A 6,846-nucleotide genomic window follows, 5' to 3' on the forward strand; every position below is an offset into this window, starting at 1 on the left:
TTTAGCGGTGTTTTATACTTTAGTGAGTTTCTGTACATACAGTATATGTTTGTGATTGTGAAATGTCACAAAGACCATCTAGGCTAGGGTAACCAATCCACCTAAAAGTTTCATCGAGGACGACGATGTAAGTGACGAAGGACTGATTTCTTCTTCTGAACCAGGGTATGGAGGTTAGTTCTAGCGAATTTACCTGATAGAACATCGACATGCTAGAAACACATAACTACACATAATTAGATGATCATTATAAGTATTTAGTGATTGTTAAACTGTTGTTTATTATATCGAGTGGGTACTTTACAACTTCAAGTTTCGTGTTATGAAAAAAACGAGTGGTTTGCCCTAGGCTGCGTTCGTAAATTCGCTCTGGAAATCTGATCAGCAGTCATGGAATGCCTCTTGTCCAATCAAATTACTTGGTCCCTTTATGACGTTGAGCCCAGTGCGCAGAGCGAATTTATGAACGCTGCCCGAGACTGTCTCGGGTCCCCCTTTACCTCGCTTTTAACCTGCTGCTACACTGCTTCTATAACATCAGGATCAGACAAAGGGCGAGACTTTCAAAATATTTTTTTTTAATGGCTTCTGTGTGCTTTAGACTTGCGTAGAATCGATTTTATTTTTATTTAAAAAGTCCGACCGGAAAATGTATTATTGTCGCCAGACCCACTGCGTGGGAATACGACGCGTGCAGATGAGAGACAACATATAAAACAAAACTTATCGCACACTTATTGCTCGTGTAACATTGGTTAAGCTGCGCCCAAAACCCCGATATTTTGCCACGTGAAATGATAAGACAAGAGGCCTCGATACGATAATCGCCGTAGGAGGCGATTCGACTGTAGGCATGTGAAGTTAGAATTTCTTCAAACTTGCAGTGGTAGCAACGGTATGTGTGGTTTAGTGAATATAGTGTGTGTGTGTGTGTGTGTGTGTGTGTGTGTGTGTGTGTGTGTGTGTGTGTGGACCTCCTGTGAGAGGTGTGTGTGTGTGTGTGTGCCATATCTCAGTATGTAGGCTATGCAGTGTAAGTGAGTGTGAGTAAGTGTGTGAGTTTATTCAGTTATTTATGCTATTATATCTAATGTGTTGAGAAGCAATGGAAATGAATCAAGAAATTGATAGAGTAGGCTAACTTACATTATCATTGTTCTATATGCAACAGAACAGATCACCCAGCATTGCTAATGAAAATAATCAACGAATGTGAGTCTAATACCAATACTTGCTCAATAGGTCTTAAAATCTATTAAAAGTGGTCTTATAAAGGTCTTAAATGTAACTTGTTGAAACCTGCAGGAACCCGCATAATTATTTTGAGAACAGGTTGCTTACATTAATTATGAGGGTGTTAAGGTCAGGGCCATCGCTACTTACACGCGCATCATTGTTAGACCACTGTTAATGATAGAGCTAACCATCTACGGGCAAAAAAAAAGTGTCACCTTTTTGGACCATCGCCAGTTTGCACCCCTGAATTAGTTGTTTGTTTGGTTTTCTTTGGACACTCTCTCACCCATGACCCCTCACATGTCCTTCCTCCTCCTTCAGGATCGAAGCTGTCACCAGTACAGGGCAGATGGGCTCCGTCATGAGACTCAAGCAGTTTCTGGAGGTGAGTGAGCTGCAAGGCCCAGTGTACCGCAGTACATGTAGCAGTTGTGAAGTAACAATTATGAATTGTCCTTGAAAACAAAATTGGAACTGAGTAACCGTGTGCTGTCTTCGTCTGCCCCCTAGAGTTCATTAAGAAGCAGGCAGATCCCTGCTCCTAAAGGCCAGCTGAGCTCCTCTTTCTGGAGATCCTGAGTGGAGAATTGATGGGATTGTTGTTACACTGAAAAAAGAAAGTATATGCTTCAGGAGGTACCAAGGCTGCATGCCACAAGTCTCTGGAACCAAGTTGACCCAAGAGTTAACTCAGTGGAAAACCTCTGTTCAGTAGTGGAAGTTATAACTACAAGGTTTCACCAAATTTCTTTGGAATTACTTTGATTTGAAACCATTGGATATCTTGGAGTGATCGCAATTTTGTTAATCGAAATTACTAGGGTTACCTGCATTTTTATTATTTATTACTTTTTAGATTGGGTTACAACATGACATTCACTATTCAAGCTGTCAGTATTATGTCATAGGTAGGGCTGGGTATCGCCACTGATTTCCCAAAACGATTCGATTCCGATTCACAGCTCCCGATTCGATTCGATTCACGATTCGATCTAGTTACAATATAAATGTTTTGCTTGAATATGAAAGATTCTCCGAACTAATGCTATAAATGGTTCAAGGAACCCTATAACATGTAGCATTGTTAAACATATCAATGAATTGACTCCAAAGCAGTTACATGAATGTACTTTTTATTTACATATGACTTTGCTTTTGTCCAGCTCATCTCTATCGTCACATTTTTAAAATCCAAAATGCACCCAGACATCTGACTTTAAGCCTGGTGGTGACTTGAGTGTCCCTGCCATCGCCATGTTTTTAGATTTTAGTGTTGAGACCTCACGTTGCGTGAGATATGCTAAATTCTTGTAGCGCGAGATCTGGCCACGAGATCTCGTTGCGGGTTGAAGCTGCAAGCAAAAAAAAAAAAAAAAAAAATGAAAGATCGATCTCGGGATTTATGAATCGATAATCGCTCATTTAATGAAGATCAATTCAGAATCGGGAAATCGATTTTTTGAACCCAGCCCTAGTCATAGGTAATGGAATGCAGTCTACATATACTTGTTTATATTTTGTACATTGGCATGTAATTTGCTATTTGTTTTTGTTATATAGTGTGAGATTTTAATTGCACAATTCCTTGTCTGAATTGGTACTGAGCTGCTGTTGAAGTTGTTTGGAAAACATTAAAGAGAATACAGGAGTATGTAAATAAGTATGAACTAATTGTATCTCTTGCTCTGTGGAAATTGAATGTTGTGCTTCATGCAAAATACAACAATATACCTGGCAATAAACATGAGACATTCTGTTTGTAATTTATTCAACCTTTATGTATTTCAAACACCAGTAATTAATCAGTGTACACTACCAGTCAAAAAAAATTTGAACACCTAAATTCTTTGTTTTTATTGAAAGTGTCAACAAATCACTCAATAAGTTGAATTGAGTCCATCTTAATGCAAGGATAATAGTTGATGTAGTTTTGGAATTAATACCAATTTATAGGGTCTGCATAGGAATCAATTACACACTGTAGATGAGGATGTCACTACCAACTCAGCAAATGTCATGATTTTCTCTTGATCCTGACAAAAACACCCTTCCCACGAGAGATGGTGGAAACTGCATTGCATGTGCTGGATTTGCACTCAACTTAATGCTTTGTATAAGCAATAAGCACATGACAACCTGATCCACACAATTGATTTCTATGCAAATCAGAGACCCTATAAAAACAATATGAATTCCAAAATTACATTAACTATTATCCTTACATTAAGATGGACTCAACTAAACTTATTTTGTGATTTTTGCATTCAAGCTAAATTTCTATTAAAAAAATGAAAAATTGAGGTGTTAAAACGTTTGATTGGTACTGTATTAACATATGACAGTGAGCATGCAAATGAAAATAGACCAGTGACAACCAGGCATCTGTTAAACAATAATGATTTATTGTTTAAAACACACGGTACAGAGACGAGACACAACAGACCCCAACCCCCTGATCTATGCAGCGACCACTAAAGGAAAAGCCCCAGAAAACTAAATCTAAACCTATAAACAGAAAACAACCCCAGAACTAACCCCCTAGCCCAGCGTTTCCCAAACTGTGGGGCGCGCCCCCCTGGTGGGGCGCGGGGGTACTGCAGGGGGGGCGCAGAAATAAAAAAAAAATAAAAAACTGTGGGAATACTGCTGCCTTTTGCAACATCGTACCTGTGTGAGATAGGCTTTTCTGCTGTTGCTGCTATCAAAAGCAAATACAGGTCGAAGTTGAACATTGAGAATGAACTGAGAGTGGCAGTCTCAAAACAACAACCCCGCTTTGAGAAGATTTGCAAGGCAAAGCAAGCACACACAAGTCATTGATCGTAATTGTGATAGGAATGTGTAGAGTAAGAATAGTGATGCAGTAGAAATTAGTTGAATATTTCAATGGCACATATTTCAGTGGCACAGGATCATTTGCCAAGCACTTATGTTCCTTTTCAACCCATAATAAAATATAAACCCATAGTTGGATATATGTGTCTTGTTATTATTAGAAGAGAAAATGTAATGTTTGTACAACTTTATACAATTAATTATATCAATCTAGGTGGGGACCGGGTTAGGGGGGGCTCGAAAATATTTCCAATTACCCAAGGGGGGCCTGATTGAAAAAGTTTGGGAACCGCTGCCCTAGCCTAACCCCCATAGCCGGTGCCGTAGCACCTAACAAAAATACAAGGGTTAGTGTCGCCGCACTAGCTGATGTTACTAATACAATGGGTGATCTACGTGTGGTGTAGGACACAGATGTATACCTGCAGGTATCTTACTAAGTGCCCTACCTCTCGACTCTGTAACCGACTAAAAGAAAATGAAAGAGAACAAAAGAGAACATCAAAAGGTTAACAAAAGGGAAACAAACTATAACCAGCAACATAAGTTTACATACCAATTGAGAGCTGCCACCTCTCCTGAAGAACAGAACAAACTAACTTATATAGACTAAGGTGTGGTGAACTGATTGGATGATTGATTGATGATCCCAGCTGCCAGGCATCTCACTGATTACTCCAGCAGGAGGGACACACTGAGGCCCTGTCCACACCTATACGTTTTTTTTGATAAACGTGGATTTTTATATTCGTTTTGGGGGGTTCGTCCAGACGCAAACAAGTTTTTGCCCTCTGAAAACGAAGATGTTTAAAAACGCCTGCCAGAGTGAAGATGTTTAAAAACGCTGTATATTCGCCGTATATTTTTGACGTGTGGACGAGATAGACGGGGCTTTTTGTATTCGTCACGTCATCATGCGCGTAGATTTCTATGATCATGCGCACTGCAGCTGTTTGCTGTTCCCTCCAACGTCATATCCTGGCATCAGTAACTACTATGTTTACAACAGGCAACGGTGTTCGAGGCTACACAAGTGAGGAAAATGGATGTGAACAAAGTGCTTCTAGTTCTTTCACTGTTAACTTGACTTTTAACCTGTTCACAGATAAATGCACAGTTAATGATCGAGAACATTGAGAGACAGAGGCGTCTGATTGGCCAGCGGGGCTATGGGGATAATATTATATCGCCGACTACTGGTGTGGAATGCTCAATGACAGCGTTTATATTGCGTTCATGCGTATGCATGTGGACACAGACATTGTTTATAAACATGCTGGTGTGGACGGTAATATTTTTATATACGAAAAACGTTTATTAAAAAAACGTATAGGTGTGGACAGGGCCTGAAACAGAAGAATTAAGACAAAACAACAACAACACCACAGAAAGACTCAGCTGCCTCCATTACCCCAATCATCACCCACATAATAAACCTCTCCATCAAACAGGGACACGTCCCCCTTGACTTTAAAATAGCAAGGGTAACCCCACTGTATAAAAAAGGAAGCAAATTAGACCCAGGCAACTACCGACCTGTTTCTATTCTTCTTATCCACCTCATTTTTCTGGTTTTCTGCTCGAAATGACATGCCCACAGTGAATATAGAATATCTCCACAATCACAAGGGCCTTGTAGTCTCTTTTCTCTGTTTGGTGATCAAAAATGAGGTAAAAACTCCTGGCCAAAGTTAAGAGTATTTATTCAAAAAAGACAAGATCGGGTCCTCAGATTACAGGATCAGGTTTACACACAAACAGTCACGACGTGGTCAGAGGAAGACAGAAGCAGACTGAGATCTCTGTGTTCCCTGGTTTTATAGCGGTCTCTCAGCCAATCACATCACAGTATGTTCTTGGCCAATCGTGATCCTTCCTTCTAGGCCTCTGATTGGCCTAGACCCTCGGGGGCGTGCATGTGCGTGTGTGTGTGTCTGCGCATGTGCGACAATTGATTCTCAAATCTCCCCGCGATCATCTGTCCTCAAATGCCCTTGTAGGCCTCAAATATGTGTAATTTAATATGTATGTAATATGTGTAAAAATATACGTTATATCTGTGTGTTATATGTGTAAGATATACGTTATATAAGAAGGCTATTAATATGTGTAAAAATATACGACACATCCCCCCTCGGACCACCCAGAGGGTGTTCCGAAACTAAATGATCACATAAACCAAAACAAAAACAGAAAAAAAATATATAAAAAAAATTAAAAAGAACAACAGACAGAAAAACCATATCAACACCTAACACAAGAAGCACAATAATACAGACCAACCCAGGATCAGTATTAAGAACCCAAAGACATCATGCAAAAAATAGAAACCAACCAATAATAAAAAGAATCTTGAAAATAACAATCACAATTAAACTAAACACAGTCCATCATGCACAAATTAATATAGAAACTTCCAACGACCGATGTTTTCTTTGTCCTTGAAGCGCCAGGGACAGAGGTTACTAGCACATGAACCCAGTTGGAGAACAGCCTTTACCGCTGTCTCAGATTGATATCCTTTCCCAGTCAAGAGCGTTTTCTTCGTTGTGCTAGGAACAGAACCTCTTTCCTATCTTTGCATAATCACCACATCACTTCTCAACTGACATCAATCACATGATATAGAAAGAAACAAACAGCAATCGAAGCAAATAATCATAAAACATCACTTAATAAACAAATCATCAAAGGAGGAAACAAAATCAGAAAGCAAAACAGAATCCAGCTTTTGCTCATCAGCTATGTTGGTCAACATTAAAGCATTAATAGGAA

General features: G+C 39.5%; 1 long non-coding RNA gene across 1 annotated transcript in view; it reads left to right on the forward strand.

Moving 5' to 3' along the window:
- LOC308164582 overlaps nucleotides 1-2,560 on the forward strand; it is a 2,572-nt gene extending 12 nt beyond the window's left edge. The window contains exons 1-3 of the long non-coding RNA XR_013937641.1: nucleotides 1-173; nucleotides 1,558-1,621; nucleotides 1,747-2,560. The exon at nucleotides 1-173 is cut by the window's left edge and continues 12 nt beyond it. This is a non-coding gene — a long non-coding RNA (uncharacterized lncRNA). The remainder of the gene's footprint in view (nucleotides 174-1,557; nucleotides 1,622-1,746) is intronic.
- The last annotated feature ends 4,286 nt before the right edge of the window (nucleotides 2,561-6,846 follow it).

Source organism: Nansenia antarctica, assembly GCF_963989245.1.
Source record: "Nansenia antarctica genome assembly, chromosome: 8".
In the NCBI taxonomy this organism is placed as follows: domain Eukaryota; kingdom Metazoa; phylum Chordata; class Actinopteri; order Argentiniformes; family Microstomatidae; genus Nansenia; species Nansenia antarctica.